The sequence below is a fragment of the Lissotriton helveticus genome, chromosome 5_1, assembly GCF_964261635.1.
Source record: "Lissotriton helveticus chromosome 5_1, aLisHel1.1, whole genome shotgun sequence".
In the NCBI taxonomy this organism is placed as follows: Eukaryota; Metazoa; Chordata; class Amphibia; order Caudata; family Salamandridae; genus Lissotriton; species Lissotriton helveticus.
This window is the reverse complement of record NC_136065.1, coordinates 481,589,121-481,608,188: the sequence shown is the minus strand read 5'-3', so window position 1 is coordinate 481,608,188 and position 19,068 is coordinate 481,589,121. Positions and strand designations below refer to the sequence as shown.

General features: G+C 42.2%; 1 protein-coding gene across 2 annotated transcripts in view; it reads right to left on the bottom strand.

Annotated features, from left to right (window-relative positions):
- Window positions 1–18,811, bottom strand: part of CDC42 (cell division cycle 42) — a 131,683-nt gene extending 112,872 nt beyond the window's left edge. The window contains exon 1 of one of the 2 annotated variants that reach the window (XM_078642801.1): window positions 18,664–18,811. The gene's annotated coding sequence lies outside the window, so the exon portion shown is untranslated. The remainder of the gene's footprint in view (window positions 1–18,663) is intronic. The other variant, XM_078642803.1, reaches the window with a different exon arrangement.
- Window positions 18,812–19,068: the final 257 nt, after the last annotated feature.

Sequence of the window (19,068 nt, the reverse complement as noted above, 5' to 3'; positions counted from 1 at the left end):
TCTATCGAGCTTCCTGCAGTCATCTATAATAATTTGATTTAGGTTCGGCTCAATTCTAAACCACAGTTGTAACCATCATATCAAGGGGGCTGCAGCAATATTATCTATAATGTAGCCCTGCCTTAAGTCCTCATGCACCATAAAGGCTGGGATGCTTGAGGGAGCAGCTAGGAGTTTTCGTAGATGTTTATTTTCAACCCCTTGTAGTTAATTACATTCCTTGTAGCTCTATACCACACTTCCATACACTGTCATGGAGACACATTTCTCATTATAGATCTTCAGCAGTGGTTGTATGGGTTTACTCCCTAATCATCTAGTGAAATCCAGTTTGGCTACTGCAGCTCTAGCTAGAATATGTTTCTTAAATGCAAGCTGTACCACCCACGTACCATTTACGTTGAATAACACACCCAGATATGGGTAGGTTGGTACGTTAGACAGTACCCCACCTTTACATATGAGGGATTTCTTCTCCCGCTTTTGATTACAGATTAACATTATATGGGATTTAATCAAATTAACCACAAGGTCAAGAGCTACCATAAAATCAATAAAAGTAATAAATAAGCATTTCAAAGCAATCTGAGCCCTGGCAAGTAAAACTGCATCATCAGCATATAAAAGGGCTGGAATTGATTTAAAACCTACTCTGTGGAGGTCTAAACTCGAATCTGATAGCACTGCCCCTAGCTTCTTTTTATAAACGGTAAATAAAACTGGAGCAAGAATACACCTCTGCCTCACTCCTCCATTTACTTTCCAGGATTTAGTTAGGGAGCGGTTCTCATTGTATCTGGCCAAGGCATTAGATTAATATGGTACCAATGCAAAAAACATACAAAGTTAAGTTCGTGTCCATCCCTGTTTCAAGCAAAAATTTCCATATTTTTAACCTTTTTACCCTATCTAAAGCGGACGTGAAGTCCATAAAAGCCAAAAACATACACCCTTTTTTGGCTAGGGTGTATTTGTTGGTTATCATGAATAGGTTCATACATTGCTCCACTGTGCCCCTACACTTACGAAAGCCAAACTGCAGTTCAGATTACACGTCTTTCTTCCAGCCAAATACTTAAGAGACCTAAAATTGGCTTGCCCATTATTTTTGCTGTGGAATCCAATAAAGAAATCGGACAATAACCGGCAGGATCGTCCCTGGCACCTTTTTATAAATTAGCAAAATCACCACCGACCATGAGTGAGGTAGGCCTACCCTTGTAGCAGCGTTAAACACCATACTTACAATTTTCGACCATGTACCAGAGTCCGATTTGTAGAGGTCCACAGGTATACCATCGGGACATGGGGCTTTCCGTGCGGACATATCCTCAATCTCTTTCTGTACCTCCTTTACCTCAAACCCTATTACAAGCGGTGCAGTACTGGGTACCCAAGAGGAGTCGGTGTGTTTTGTAGCCACCTCTGCATAAATCTGCTCAAAGTGACTAACCCACCGATCAACAGGAATAACGCACTCAGTTCTTGTTGTGTTATTGTAATTAAAAAAAGGGGATGTTTACTACCTTCTAGAATTTTGGGCACTAGCCTAAATTAGGTCCTTCCATGCCTGGTCCCTTAAAGCAGCCTTCCTTAGTTTTAGAGCCAGGTCATATGCTCTCATTTGGGTTTTAATCAATTCAGAATCCCTGGGTGTACTTTTTAACGCAGCCATAAGGGCTTTGTGAGTTATAGAGCAATCAGCATTAAACCATTTAGCCTCATTAATACCCACTAGGCTCTTTTCGCCTGTTAGTTTTATGGGAATTCGCTTCGCCAATTTCTCAAAAGCCTCTAGGACTTCCGTGGGCTCATTGTGTACATTGAGGCTCTACTCAATATCTTCTTTGACCTCAGTATATAGCTCTGCTAAGAACAGCTCGGGACAATTCCCCCCCCCCCCCCCATATTATTTTCCGATCCTGATCAATAGGCTGAAAATCCTAGTTTACAAAAGGTCCTTGGATCGACACCCCGAAAGACCATTAGGCCCTTGGATTCTGCTATAATCGGGTTGTAAACACTGAAGCTAGTCCAGGCCGTTCTCACTTCCTCATATTTTGGTATAGAGGCTGATATTACAGTATAATCTGTAATCAAACAGTTCCCTCTCCCAAAGAAGGAAGGTATTCTCTGCTTCATCCCTAGACTCCAGGCAATATACGTTGTTGCTAGCTTATAGACTTTCTAGCCGGACACCTTAAGGTGAATGTTCAAAATGGGCCACGGGTGGTAAATTGTCAAACATATCCCTCTCTGATAAACATTTTAAAGGGCAACGGTGTACGTTAAAATCCCCCGTTATAATTATTTTGTAGGGGGTGTGTCTATCCTGTGCAAAGTCCTTTATAAAGCTTGCAAGAGCAATTAAAAACTCACTGTCAATGTCCCTACAAAATAAATTATAGAAATGTACAATCACCAGGGTTATGCTACTCGGAAAAATGAATTCTACTGCTTAAAAGGTGTGGTGAAGAGCTAAGTTAATTATTTTAGTATTTGCAGGACTTAAAAGGTGTATGTATGTCCTTTAACAAAGGTTTCTCAGCACTCAAACTAGCTGTGTATGGCCTTTGTTTGGCCTTGCACCCAGCCCTATTCCACCCAGAGCGGTTACACTCTGCGGCTGGCTGTGTACAGCATACTTTGGGCTCAGGCACAGCCCTCTACTCCACAACTAGAATGGTTACCAGATAGAGGGTTTGACCTATAACACAGTCAAAGTTAGAAAGGGTGGGATCCAAAATGTTTTCATTTGCAAATAACCAGGACCTTTGGAATTATGCGATTGCACGGCTGCGGTTTTTTGTATAATAGAGTTGCCGCAGCTTAAAATCTACAGCATAATCAGCAGATTTTAACTTAAAAAAGTATTTTGTTTCCAGCTCAAACGGTTCAAAAGTTACTAAAAACTTAATGACGTGATGATGCTGCACAGCAGAAACCCTTTGCAAAGATTGAATGTTCACTTGTTTCTCATCGCTATATTTGGATGTTAAAGGAGCACCCCAAAGACCCCTCCGCTCAGCCCCAGCCCTCCCTCCCGACAGTGCCGTGCATCAAGAAAGCCAGAACAGGAGGCCGCTCCTTTTCCCTCTTCATGGCCAAGGCATGGAACACCCTCCCTCTCCACCAGATGCCACCTCTCTTAAAGTTCTTGAAGGACCTCAAGACCTGTCTCTTCGGCGAATCCCCAAGAGTGTCCAGCAACGGCACGAACCCTGGTGGGCCCTGGAAGACATCAGGACCTACTTGACCTCTCGACCGAACACCGTAAGCACCAAGGAGCTGCGCACACCCCCCCCCCCTCCCCGCGCCTTGAGACACTCACGAGTGAGTAGTTGTGCTTAACAAACCTTTGATGGATTGATATTAATGTGGTGCAACCAGTGCCCTGACAGTGCAAACAAGCGTAAAAAGAAGAAATAATGAAGTAATAATATCAAATTGTGCCACAGTTTGCCTTCCCCTGCCAAATCATTACAGTGGCACTGCCAAAACTGCATCAACGTTTGACGAATCTGCAGTAAATGTGGCACTCTTAACATGTTAAGCCAAGTTCTGCACGAAATTTGAGAAAATAGATCAGTAATCGGTCGTCAGTCATTAGCAAATCAATCAATCCTATTTAGGAGCCTCCACTGAAAATTGCCCTCAACCATGACAAGATTTGCACAATATCTGAGAAACCACAACTGAACTTTTTTGTTTTAACTGTCTGCACTCAAGCTGCGTACCACCTATATAAAAATGCTAAATTAAACATAGGGAGTGGTTAACAATAATAGAAAAGGTGTTTGGTGTAGGTAGGATGGAAAGAGCAGCAAGGGGTGATTAAGATGCTCACAGGGAGGCATTGGTCTGGTTCACACTAATAAACATGTGCAAAAAAATAAGAAGAAATAGTACCTCAATCACAACACGAGCAGCATAGGGATACTAATAGAGTTTAATCAATCTGTATTTGGTCCATACTCCACACAACGAGCAGGAAGTGGCGTGTCACACGTGCTGTCGAGTCAGAAGGCAGCAAAGAGTGATTATGATGGCAACATATAGTAAGTAATGGGTGGGCTAAAAGCCCTTTTTTAGTAGAGTTAAAAAAACAAAAACACAAGCGATCACCGCAGCGGGATTAAACGCGCGCTGCCTGCAGGCTGGATCTATAAAATGTTTTTTGAACTTTCAAAATGTGTACATTTTCAAACTCTTTGATGTTGGCCCAACAACACCTTTTTATAAAATAAATATCTTAAATACTATTGATGAAAGTATGGAAAATGGACTGGTTAGATTGGTTACACAGAAAGGAGGGCATCGTGTCCCAGAGCTTGGCCATAAAGCAGCAAAACAAATGGCAACACTGTCAAGCTTGGCAAATAAGTGAAACTTTCAGAAGAGTAAAAAGGCAGATTTCAAAAGCTCTGGAGCTTGCGACTAGAAAAACAAGACTGCTGATGGATGGTGTTTTTTCCTCCAGAGTTGCTATTGGCCAATGCAGAGGCACTTAAAACTGATTCTTTTTTCCACTAGGATCCGGGGGATAGCAGAAAGAGGCGAGCATATAGAACTGACACAGAATTGAAGTGGGACAGGCAGGGGCCAGATTGGAACCAAAATCAGCACTGACAAATATTACATACATTAATATAATGTAACGGGGGCACTTTTGTAAAGCTACTCCTAATATGCCCAAAACTGGAGGTATGCGAGATGAATGATTTTCCCACTCCTACAATATATTAAACTTCGAGGGTACTTTAAGCACCCTCTTTCACCACACCGTTTCACGTTACTTTACGACCTTAAATAGAAACAAATGTATTAGCAAGTACTAATTGAGGGATAGAAGCCCTTCGGGCTCCAATTCCAGAACACCCAACAAAGAAAACCTTAATTACTTATTTAAACTCAAACACTATAATAGATGTAAATGGTCTCAACTCTTTGTCAACCACATAGGGCAGGCTTTCAGAAGACTAGCACTGGCAACAAATCTGATGGAATATCAGATGGGTTTTCTCCAGTCAATAAAATCTTGCAAGTTTCATTTGCATATATGCATGTGTGATTTAATTTCAATTTTTTGTTCTAAAAAAAAATCCTCTTTTCAACCTTTGTCTCATCTCCCCTAACTATGAACCCCGAAACATCCTTCGTCGTAATCTAACAAACAACCACAACTTGCAGAAACAACTTACTATTTCCCCTTTTAAATCCATTCCCAACATTCTAATCTTACTCTAAACTCTACTAAAAATACACCAGGAATCAAGGGGCACAAAACTAACAAATAATGCACTAAGAATTTTTTTTTTACTAATTTACCAACAGTTAAGCTCTAATATTGGATTCCATGGTAGCAGGTTACTCACCACACAGGGCTTCAACATCATCCAGCGTAATAAGTGCTGTATAACTACAATTTACAATTTAAAAAAACATTTGGATTAGTGAGGAGCAACAGAGGAGTATGAGGAGGCCACAAGGAATTTAATACAAAGGCTATGTGTTTGGTACGAGTCCTCTACATTTTGTTTAAACTGAAGAAAGTAAGGGCTAATGGTGCATGTGTGAAGTTGACCTGGTATATTCCGACCACTAGTTATAGTGGGCACCCTGTACCAGTCCAAACAACCCTTTTTGAGGATTACGTTAAAAACAACATTTATTGAAAGCTATCCTAGTGGTAGCTATGGAGAGCAGCCTTCAGGCTGAGTCTCGAAGGCATGTAAAGCAGCTTGTTTTACCAGATCAGAACCTCCTGAATGACCAAATAAAGGAGAACCAGACTAGGGACATATAAAATATATGTATTTATTACTAAACACTCTCTACTAACTGCTTTTTGAGATTAGAGAACAAAGCATACAATATTAAATGAAAAGAAAGAGCAACTCATGCACACCCAGAAAACACCAATTATTGTATATGGTAGGGCACCCCACAATAGCTTAGGTCGGTAAAATCCCTCCAAATTCAAAGGAGAGACATACGTGCCCTCTCAGTTGTATAATCAATGCAAAAGAAGGCAAACAAACTCACTGGTAGAGAACCTCAATAAGTTCCAACCCATAGATGCGATGGGGTGCGTCCTCCACTGACCTCACATTCCTCTGCCTGCGACTCGAAAGTGGTGTTTTCCGCAGTGAGAAGTGACGAACGACTAAATAGGAACTTTTATTTAGGGCACTGATTGCTGTTGCTCTGGAAGACTTTGAAGAACAGTCTTGAGAATATAGGCTGTGGATTTCACACTACCGAAAGTACAAGGAATCTCTGGTTTTTGATGAACAATAGGATTAAGAGAGTCTTGCCAATCGCCTTGATAAAGTCTCAGTGGAGACGAAACACATGTTGGCATAGTTCCAACCATTTATGATGGATGCAACAGCTACAAGGAAATAAAAGATTCAATTTGCAGTAAGAATTGAAGAATATTGCCGTTATAGATTCACAATGTTGATGTGAAGATAGAAAAAGAAAAAAAAACTTCGGATTGTTTGATTGTGCGGTTCCTTTCCCTTTCAGGGAAACACTACTACCTGGTTTTTGTTTTTTTACACAATATTAAATCACTATAACGACAGTCAATAGCACAATACACAGTGGGCTCCAGGGGGAGACCAAACCATATAATAAGAAAGTGGTATAACAATCACGACTTGACTAGACACAGTGCCTAAAGCATGAAGAATTGCTGGGACCCCAAGGAACCACCCAAAGTAGTCACGGAGGACGGGTGCAGTGCAGTGTGAACACAGATGTGAGCTCCGTACAACTCTCTGGGAAAGTCGCGGTTGGAATTTTAAAGATTAAGGACACTCCGGAGAGGACTTTGAGCAAACCCTTCCAAACAAATACGGTTCGAAGGCCAGCACCCTTGTGTGTACCGGAGTACCCGGGTTACCTAACACAGGGGAGCCGGGTGAATAGGTTTCAAGTGATGTCAGGAATCTTCGTCGTTTTCAATGGCGTGATTCGGAAAAGTGCTGCTACCGGGAAAATGAAAAGTGTCCGGTGGAATCCAAGCCTGGATTCGAGGTGAGAAGAACCTGAAAGCAGAGGGGACAGAGACTCCTACAGTGTACAGGGAAAAGCATAGGAAAAAAACAAATACTGCAATCACAACACTGGGACATTGCCACATCAAAAGACAGCATGTCATAAGGAGAGCGAGCAAGTTATCCAGGACATAACTTTGAAAGATCCAGAACATTGGTGGCCGGGTAACAACATGAGAACACAAGAATTTAACAATAACAAAGAGACCAAGAAATATATCATCAACCTGTTGAAAGAGTGAGGCAGCAAGGGCAGTTCCACCACAGGCCTGAGAGAGACCACAACATCGGGGATATAGCAGTAACGCTCACAGGCCAATCCACCGCCTGTTAGCCAATTGCTCTAATCAGTGAGGGGACAATGGTGCCTGCCCGATTACTAGCTAACATATTTATGATGATGCTAGGGAAACAAGTTCACTCCGATCAGAGTGAGCATCATGCTGAATAGATCCACTAGACACTCTTAAAAGTCTACATTTTAGAAATGGTGTCAGGTCAAATTAAAGGCCTACTGGAATTAGACACCCTGGAGTGAGTATATGCGTTTCGGATTTTGCAGTATATTTGGACATTCAGGGAGTATGAGGTGAAGCTGAGGCTAATTTCTACAAGCAGAGAACCTAACAGGACTAGTCCTTGTTGTCCAATTTATTTTATCTGATGGCAGAACCACAACTGAATGGATCAGATGTTAACACCTAGTCACAAGATAATGGCGGCCACTGGGCGAGGGAGATCTAACTCCATGCGCTTTAAACCACACTTGAGGCAAGATGTAGCATCAACAACAAACTTGACTGCTGTGTCGGATTCTTTACCTGGAGGTAAACTGGTGCAAGTTGTTTAGCTATCAATTCCAGAGAGGGGGAAGCAGTCAGCTAACAGACTCAGCGAAACCAGGAATGGTCCAAGTTTAAGTAGCACAGGATGTAAGTTGCAAAGAGAAGTGGTAACAATATGGGAAATTTAGATTGAGACGCACTCGGGAAAGATACGAAACATCGGAAAGCCTCCCAAACTGATAAATTATGACTAAGACTACATTAAAAAGAATATGTTCACGAACAATATTTTCTATGCCCTCCGGAACTTAACCTACAAAATATCCAAAAGAAACATCTGCATTGTGGTACAAAACCACCAAGCATGCTCAAGTACATGATTATGCACCAGTCAATGTGGCTAGGATTGTGGACGCTAGATATTTGGTCTCTTTATAGGGACTCACAAGAGATGGTAAGAAATGGTTGGTTACACAAGTCATATATGGATCCCTGAACAAGGTTAGAAAGGGTGGCGACAAGGACAGTCTCTGCTACAGGTGTTATTTAGGGGGTATGGACACAAGGGGATTGTTCGCCTGCTATTAAGTGATTTTTTAACTTGGAGGGCTACACAAAAAGCATCAGAATTGAATCACAGGGTAATAAGAAAACATCTGTAAAAGAAAGGGGTAAAGAAAGAGGCAGCACATTTGCAGGTTGAGAGATAGGACGTAATCTTGATTTTAACCCCTTCGACGCCAATGACAAAGCCAGCTCGTCATGCGCGTTACCTGCGCTACGCGGATGACGAGCTGGCTTTGTCACGAACCGCTGCTTTTTCAAATTTCAGCGCACAGCGGGAAAACCCGCTAGCGCGCATGCGGTTAAAACCATGAGACGTCACAGGTATGTGAAGTGATCTGCAGACATCTACAAGAAATGTAAGGTCCACAGAAATCAATTTACCAGAACACTACAGGAAGGAAACTGAGCCTCAACAAGAATGTAGCGCAGCAGCAGCATGAATCATTGTCAACTAACTGTAAGTAACACAAGGTAATACCCACGATCATGACAGTGCATGCACCAAACCGCTTCACACACAAAGCCCAGAAACAATGGGAAACTGCCATGGGTGGATAAGGTGATTCAGATTGGCCTGAGGCAAATATAGCAACATGGGAATTGGCATTTTCTTTGTGAATCCACCTAATTAAGTTTAAATGCCTACATTGTATACACTAAAACACAAAGAAACTGGAAAATAAAGCGAAGCCAAACTCTGAGGTGCCAGAAGTGTATAACTGAAGTTAGTATTGAAAACCTTCAGGTAACCGAAGAGTAAGTAACACAAGGTAATACCCACGATCATGACAGTGCATGCACCAAACCGCTTCACACACAAAGCCCAGAAACAATGGGAAACTGCCATGGGTGGATAAGGTGATTCAGATTGGCCTGAGGCAAATATAGCAACATGGGAATTGGCATTTTCTTTGTGAATCCACCTAATTAAGTTTAAATGCCTACATTGTATACACTAAAACACAAAGAAACTGGAAAATAAAGCGAAGCCAAACTCTGAGGTGCCAGAAGTGTATAACTGAAGTTAGTATTGAAAACCTTCAGGTAACCGAAGAGAGATATGAAATTCTGGGGAAGACTGTTATAGAGGCTCTTTGGGGAAGTTGGGTGGCTTTTGATGTTAGAACTTAAGCATGTCTCCAAGGATTAATTAATGAAGAACCTTAGGCAGATTCTAGGCTGTAAAACTTTGGTTACCACTGGCATAGCGGCTGCCAAGTGTGACACTATATGACACTGGAAAGAGAAAGATGTTCCACAAAAACAGAGGGGTTAAGAACTGGAGAATTGTAATGCTAATACAAAGAACACCTAAAAAAACAACAAAAAAAACTAAATGTAGGCATTGCTAATAGAACATTTTCATAATCATTGAACAAAATATTTAGCTTTAACAAGATGGGACAGGGGCGATTCCGGGTTAGCACCCAGACTAGTATGTGCACCTTGGTGGGAGGTCCTCTTCAACCTTCTAAACATCTACAGGTAAGCACTCTTTATACATACACACAACTCCAAGAAAAAACAATTGACTAAGCAGTGTGTGTGCTATAGCAATGACCCAACTTATTTAGGAGAGAGTGATTATGAAGTATACATCTCTTCAGTTACACAGAACTACAGTGTATAAGTCTGAGAAGAGGTCAACTACCAAAAAGAGCCAGCTTTAGCTAGCATTGAAGCCATAAAATAGCAGGGCTCGCCCACAGAAGGACAATGTCGGGGGCATATACACATTCAAATATTTCCGTACTCTGCTAACTGACTTCTTTTACTTCTTCAGCATGACAAAAAACACATTAAGGCAAAGGATATGAAAACGCTACCTGTGTTAGCATTATATTGCATATTAAAGGGGAAGACAATTTTGGATAAATATTTTTAAAGTTTATTTACAATATAAACTAAAAAGAAAAGCAAATTCATTAAACTCCCAGGACAGAAATGTATTATTACAAAATACTCTTATAAACGTCCAATAAGAGGTTCTTGAAACATCAAGACAGAAATTATTGACCTTTATCTTCTATAAATTACTATTAGAATATTCACACAAACCTCTTTTCCTGATTACGTTTTCCTACAATCATGTATTAAAATTGACAGAATGTATTTTATTATTAAACAAAATAATTAAACAGGTCCAACAATACTGAACAGTTAAATAATGAAAGACCTTCCAAAATCATCTTGATTACAGAACCCTATGGTGCACAGTCCCTAATCTTTCAAAACACCAGACCCCGCCAGCACAAATGCAAATGTCTGAACTGATTGAATTATAAAACTAAGTGAAGAGAGTTACGTGCTGTGCCCAAAGCTTGCTGGACTACTAAGAAAATCATCTTGCAGCCATTCGAAGGTGGCAGGCCATATAATACAGCTGGTAAATTGAGTTTTTTTAAAAAGCAGAGTGACATAACACTGTGGACAATTGATGTTTTTCAATGTGTAATTTGCTTTTGTCGCTCCACTTACCTCAGCAACCCTACTCAATATAAGTCAGACAACTGCATACAATAGGATTTATATACCAACATGAAATTTTCTGAGGAAAATCGCACATAATGTAGTAAGACTAAAGCCTTTTATATGTAATGCCAAAATCGCGTTTGTCATAGTCATCTGGTAGTGCTTACAAGCCTTGACCAACCGTTTCTCTTCTAGCTCCTTAATGCATTATCCCCTAATGGGTTGCCTTAAATTTCTTTCAAACGTCTCACAATCCTGTCGCAAAAATCTCATCTGGTCCGCTCATAGACTGTTCTTGTATCTATGTATGAGTGTCTGCAGACTGCAAAGTTAAGTAAATAACAACCTAGCCCTACTGTAAAAAAAAAAACACATGAAAATATCAGAACTATGCTGCACATATGTAGAAAGATGCTATTATAGAAGAAAATGTTGTCCCATTTCTTAATTTCACAGTCTATCAGCCTGCTCAGCTTTTGGCCTGAAATTCCTGAATGACAGCATGTAAAGGCATTCAAAGAGCCTTAATTTTCTGTACTATTCTGCTTTAAAAAATAAATAGACAGGAAACACATTGTTTACTGCCTGAATGGGTATGCAAAAAACAGTAAAACAGAAAACTGGGAGTTTAACTTATGATCCTAATTGGGGAAAGTACTGCAACTCTATCAGGGTTGAAACTATAGCATCAGCCCCGTATTTGTTGGTTTCTGAGGGTGTTACCCCAAGTTGTATTACTGATGAGCCACACTGTTTCCTCATGTTCATGTACTAGCCACATCGGCATTAACTCACATACCTAGCACTTTCTTTCAAATGATGCCACCCAACTGCCATTAATCTATTTGTCAAACTGGTGGGCATTTATATCATCACCCTTCCACATGACAGAGATGTCATCAATATATCTCTTCACCAATAGGTTTTCTTTGAAATGGTTGGTGTCAGAAAAAATGTGTTGGTCCTCAAAAGATGCCAAAGTAGAGACAAGCCAGGCTCGGGGCGAATGCGCTGCTCATTGATGTCCCTTGCACTTTGTGGTATACCTGGGTTTTGTACTGGGAGAAGTTGTTCTTAAGTGCCACCATAGGAAATTTTATGATGAAATCAACAGGTGTCCCTGCGTCCATGTTTATGCTCTCAGGCAAGATTTGATTACCTTGATGGTGGCATCCTGTGTTAAGTTGGTGTATAATGCCTCCACATCTAGAGTCACCAGAAGGTCAATCTCATGTGGATTGTCAAAATAAGGCAACAGGTTTAGTATGTCCCTCATATCTTTGATAATAGAAGGTGACTCCTGCACCAGCAGTTGGGGGTAGTGGTTACAGACTGTTGATGGGTTCCAGCAGGGAATCAATGCCAGGGATAATGGTCTTCCTGGTGGGGGGTTAATACCCTTGTGTATTTTTGGCAATGTGTAAAAATATGGGGTTCTTGAGGACGTGTTCAATAGGAATTCTGCTTCGTGTTGAGTGATCCAGCTTTGTGCTTCTGCTGTTGTAACCGCGGATTGTATCTGTTTCGGCACGGTATTGCTAGGATCTAAACCCAATGGGTGATAGTACCTCGTATCTGCTAAATGGCGTAAGCATGCTTAGTCGTATTCCGTGCAGTTCACTAATACGATTGCACCACCCTTGTCCGCGGGTTTAATGATAATAGCGGGGACTTCAGTGAGGGCGGCGATGCCCTTGCATCGTTTCCTGGGCAGATTGTCATAGGGCGTTGGTGTCTCAGTCTATGCAGTCTCCTTGAGTATAGCTTTTTCAAAGAGGACACCAAGTGAGGATCTCACTTGGTGTCATCGCAGCAGTGGGTGTGAATCTTGATGGCGGTCTTAGAAAAGAATCTTCTCTGTCCGGGATCGGGTTTGTCCTGGAAGAAAGCTTTCAAGCTGATTTTGCTGACAAATTGATTAAGTTTGTTGTTGAGCTTTAACTTGTCTTCCTGGGGGGTGGGCACAAAGCCGAGGCCTTTCCTCAGGACCATCTTTTCTTCTTCAGCGAGAGTCCAATCTAAGGGATTGAGTTTCGGTTTTTCTTAGCCATCTGGCCCCTGGTACTTCTACGAGTGTCATCTTGTTGCCAGTGTACCTGTTTATTGTTTTCTCCTCTACCTCCTCTTCCTCTGCTCCTGCCCCAGCCTCTGCCTCAAAAAGGTTGGGGAAAAGGGAGTTGGATGAAGGGTTGGGGTGGTTGGGCAGGCATCTGGAACCGGGGATGCCACATGGGGATGGGTCCCGGAAAAGATTGCATGTCAAGTCAAGTCAGGAACATTTGTATTGCGCACACATCACTCCAAGAGTCTCATGGCGCATGCAGGCGACTCTGAACAAACTGCTGGCTTAGTTATCAAATTGCCATGTTTTTAACTTCTTGCGAAAGCAACTGTGGTCAAAGATGGAGCGTAGATGTGAGGGCGTTTTGTTCCAGGCTGCCGGTGCAAGAAAGGAAAAAGATCTACCCCCCTTTCTAGCAGTTTGGATTCTAAGGGGAGTAAGGAGAGCATCATTGCTGGATCTGAGTATCCTATGTGGCTCATACCAACGTAATTTTTCTGACCAGTATCTTGGGCCAACTCCGTACAAGTTCTTATGAGTCAAACTAAGAGTTTTGAAGAAAATCAGTTTTTTCACAGGAAGCCATTGAAGGGTTTTTTAAACAGGGAGCAGATGAAGATCCATATGGAAGGTCTAAGACAAGTCTAGCAGCTGTGTTCTGCAGGAAATGGAGCCTGTTCAGAAGGTTTTCATTTATTGAGAGCAATAAGGCGTTGCCATAGTCCATCCTGTTTATAATCAATCCCTGAACTAATGGTTTTCGCGCCTCAATAGGGATCAATTTGAAAACCCTCCGCAAACTGCGCATTACACCAAAATAGGTCCCATTGATATAATTTATTTGGCTTTTCATGAACAATTGGTTGTCCATGTAAAAACCAAGGTTGCGGACCGTTTCCTTAGTGGTTGGGCAGGGGCCTAGATTTACAGGCCACCAGTCATGTGCCCAGTGTTTCGTGGCCTTGCCAAAGAGCATAATCTCCGACTTACCACCATTTAGTTGAAGGTGGTTAGATCTCATCCACCGATCCACATGGGACAGACAGTTTTGGAAACGGTGCTTGGTTTCAATATGGTCCGGACCTAAAGTGACTGGGATTTGCGTATCGTCTGCATATGATATAACGTCAAATCCATAGGCTCTGATCACCTTAGCCAAGGGGGTCATGTACAGGTTAAAAAGTGTCGGGCTCAAAATAGAGCCCTGTGGCACTCCCATCTCATGTGACATGTCGTTCACTTGAGATGATGTTTCCCATCTGAACAGTTGTTACATGGTCAGATAAAGAGCTTTTAAACCAGTTAAGGGCATTTCCTCTGACACCAATCTCCCAATCTGATACCCAAACATGGATTGTGTGTGTGTGGGGTGGGGGAGGAGGCACCCGATCCGTGATATCACCACAGGTATTCCCTACACCGCGCTCCATTGTGAGCCCCAAGGCCTCGAGCATTGCACGAGAAATTACTGCAGTATTAATTACACTGTGCTCTATTGTGACCCCCAAGACCTCGAGCATTGCACGAGAAATTACGGCTCCAATTACCGTAAACTGAGAGACATCATACACCCCGTGTAGACCAGAGTCCACGGGCCCCCCCAGTCATTGTGACTGTGGCCCCCAGCTTGACTGGGCATTATCCCTCTAACCTACCAGACGTGCGGTCTACAGCTCAGACCAACAGCTACCTCTCATGCATTTAGATTGACCAGTCCTGAAGATGATCCCATAACTGTTGTTGGTATCAAAACGTTGTCAACAACATCTTAACTCCGAAGCGAAAATGTTGATTGTTGTGGAGTACAAGATATATTTTCTATGGTGACTACTGTAATTTTAATCACTGAAAAGTCACCTTACCACTATATGCCTGAGATCAGGAAATCTTGATTTCCAGAACCCTTTCACTTGTTGCTCACATTATTGTATGCTCGTTTTTGTTTATCGAATAAGTAAATAAATGTAATAAGGTCCGTAGTGACAACAGTACATCTGATGCTTATTTCACTTTTGTGGTTATAGACCAATACCATCCATAATAGGGACCGTTGTCTTTATTAATATATTGCCACCCTAGGTCCCTTCTGACTTACAGGGTTCCCTTGTTCCTTTTCACATACCTATGCAGATGACACGCAAATACTCCTTCAACTGGAATGCCCCAAAGACATCGGAAACGCGCCAATTTTCAGTTGTATCAGAGCCGTGGATCAATGGATAACGTGGAGCCATCGCAAACTGAATGCTTCCAAAACGGAAATACTTATGTGTGGCAATTGGAAACATTATGAGCTGCTTGCCGCCTGGCCTGATGAACGGGGATCACCGCCTAAAGTATCAAAGGAAGTAAGAAACCTCAGAATGACCATGGACTCCAAGCTGTCGATAAATGCCCAAGAGGACAAACTAGCAAGATCAAACTTTGTTACTATAAAAACTATGTGACAAATCTTCCCCCATTTCGGATTTCCACATAAGGTTCAAGCAACCATCTCCCTTGTTCTGTCCAAAATCAATTTAGCCAATGGCCTCTACCACTGATCAACTTTAACGACTATGAAAAGACTATAACGGATTCAGAACTCGGCTGCCAGACTACTCTTGCACATCAAACCGCGCAACCACATCTCCCCTGCCTTGAAAGCCCTGCATTGGTGACCGGTGGTTCCCAGAAGATCCAAGATCAGGCTGCTCTGCAACACCCACAAAGCGGTACATGGAGTGGGACCACTTTTCATCAGGAATAAAATCACCAAACACATTCCTCATAGGAACCTCTGCTCTAGAGTGGCACCTCGCCCCAAAATCCCAACATACAAGAAAACAACCATGGGTGGAACATCCTTCTCTGTTCAAGCAGCCAAAATATGCAACTCTGTACCCTCGAACATAAGATCCACCGACAACCACCTTATCTTCAGAAAACGACTCAAGAATTGGATCTTCCCCACATAAGCACCATACTCAAACAGAAATATACAGCATATCTCTCAGTGTATAAGCATTTATTTGTACTATAGATGGGTACTTATATATGTGTATTGCTTTGTATAAACATGATGAATAATGGTTTAAAATGAATACATTTGTAAGTACAACATTTGAAAACCAGAGTGTATCGAATGCATCTTTAATCTACTTATATCCTTTATGCATGTATATACCTTTCATGTACTTGGATCTATAGAGTTAATACTTTCCTCCCCAAAGCATATTCAATGCACCACCCTATACCCCCATCAACATCTTTCATCTACTTACTTCATTTATGCATCTATAAACTGTCTTGTACTTATGGATCTATACATTTACTACTCTCTTCTAATTCAGCATATCCAATGCACTACTCTATTTGTCACCCTATACCTCTCTGAATATATCTTCTACCTCAACTCTGACTCATCTCAAACCTCTTCTACTACTCTTTCGAATGGACTACCCTATTTCTCACCCTATACCTCTATCAATATATTCTCTACATCCACTCATTCATCTCAAACCCCATACCACTACTATGACCCCCAAAATAGCCCTTTCTAGACTCTTCCCTACTCTACCCCTCCTTGCACCATCTGACACCTCTTTTACTATACCGATCTCCCAAAACAAGCCTTTCTAGATTCTTCCCTCCGACTCTTCCCCTCCACATCCCTTTAAACTCATCCCAAGCCTCCCACTACTGCTATAACGTCCCAAAAAGAAATCTAAATCCAACACTCTTCTATCCTTCCACTATCCTTTTCAATCAAAATAACAGACTAACATGTCCACTTATCAATTTTCACGTCACTATACTAATGCAACACTAATCCTTTAATGGGTTCCAGAGTAGCATGCTACTCGCCAAAAAAGCACTTTAACACACCAACAGGGGTACAAGTGCTATGTAAATGCAAACCTTTTTCCCTCCTCTATCCCTCCACTATCCTTCTGAATCCAAATAACTGACTGACCTATCTACCATTCAAATTACTTTTATATTTCACTATACTAATTCAACACTCACCCTTCTTGGGTTTCGGAGCAGCGTACTAATCGCCGAAAAAGCGCTTTGACGCCTCGGCATGGGTAGTACGCTCTATATAAATGCAATTACAATATCACAAAGAAACTTGGAATGCATGGAAGTGTTTAACTGAATGCACAAGACTAACCCTAATAACCAACAATATCCAAAAACACTGGACTAACTAACCACTAACGTTGGGTTACAGAGCAGTGTGCTGCGCAGTGTAAAACGCTTCAAAACAGAGGAAGTAAGCACAATATAAATGCAATACCAACGAAGGCTAATTTGTTATACGTGGTGCTATTGTTGCAGTGATCTAGAAGCCCGGAGCATAAAAAAAACAAAAAAACACGTTAGGATTTAAAACACCTGGTTACATCTTTGTGGGCGTGCCCAACCCAGTATAAAATACCTTCGGCAAAAGTACAGCTTTCATGCATTGATACCCTACTTGATTGAAGTCATGTCACTAAAAGTTGCTAAATTATGCACGAATACTATTACATTCGCTATCTGGTGTAGCCAAAAGCGACAATTACATTGTTTAAGCGTCTAGGTAATTATTGTAAAATTCTATTGGATCACGTATGATGGATGCAATACTCTCAAAAAGGCTCTTCACTCAGGTAACGGATCACCATTTGGAAAGTGAGAGCAGCTCCTCCACCTGCCTATAGTGACATGACTAGATTACGTTAACACTAGGGTCCCGGTCAACTCAGCTTGCACATTCTAATTTAAACGCGGTGATTAAGAGTGCCATTCAAATGAGTTCTGTGCTTTTATGTGGTTGTCTCCAACCCTCCCACCGTTTCCGGACAGGAGCCACAGCCTGAAATGAAACTATTTCCGGGTAAGTCCTACATGATAATTATTTTTATAAAAGCAAGGCATCGACGCAGCAACATAATCGGATTTCAAACGGGGTGCAAGGTGGTAACGGGGAAGAATGGAACGGTTACCAACGCATTCATACACACCATGATTAGTTATGAGAGAATATCCGGGCCGGAAGTGGATATGGACCTTTCCCCGGCGGAGACAGGCCCATCATTCAATTTCTGATAAACACAGACCGGTGCCCCTCTGATCGCAAAGGGGGCGTCGGAGTAGGTGATAAACACACAGCAAGGGTGATCACACGCCCCCGCCTCATTCTACTTAGGCCAAATTTTCTCAACAGCTTGCTGTTTACATCTACCGCCGAAGGGCGGGGCTTGGGGGAGGGGGAAAAATGCAATGAAGAAAATACCCCTAAAAGATGGGTATAAAAGGGACTCTCTAGGTAAGATCGATTGGTAGTAGTGGAGGGATGAGGAGTGGGGGACTAACACTCATACAAGGTTGTTATGCTGCCCAGTTTATAGAAAATATCCTTCCGCCGATGGGATTGCCGGTGCGGAAACCGCTCGGCCGGAAGCGTACTATTATTCCAAAAGCTTGCTTTAACCGACAACCTGGGTGACGTGTGACAGTAAACCCTGTGCCCCTCACAGACCTCGACCCCGCCTATTTTAATGTCTAAATTCCCCCATACTAAAATTCACACTCCCGCCGTGCCACGGTGGAAGCAATCCACACATATCCCAAAGAGACTCGATTGTTGCCGTGATCCACACGCAGGTGTCCGGTGCCGTACCAGCGTTACCCCCTTGTGCTTTCGTTTCCCCCCTGCCTCACAATGGCAGTTCCCCCCGCTCACCTCTCACTTGCACAGCTCGCGTCTTCGCCGGGCGTTGGCAGCTCTATACGGGGTCTCTTCACCAGTCTGGCAGGGGCGAAAGAACGCGCATGACCCTTCTGTGACGTAGGCGTGCGGCAAGTTCCGGAGCTGGAGCGTCTTGTACAGTGGAACTAGACTCAGCGGGCAGCCCCATCTAACTCAGCATATACCAGAGTACATGCTCCCGCCATTTTGAGAGTGAAATAGTTTATATTTGTGTCATACGAACTGCATTGTGTTTTGAAGACCAAACCCCAGTCTCATCGAGGAAACACTTTTTTATTGTTATACTCAATGGAAGAAAGAGTGCGTTTTAATAAGTCTTGTAGGCTTAACTTTACTGCAGGATAAACTGCATCATTAAAACCCTATAATTTAACAGAC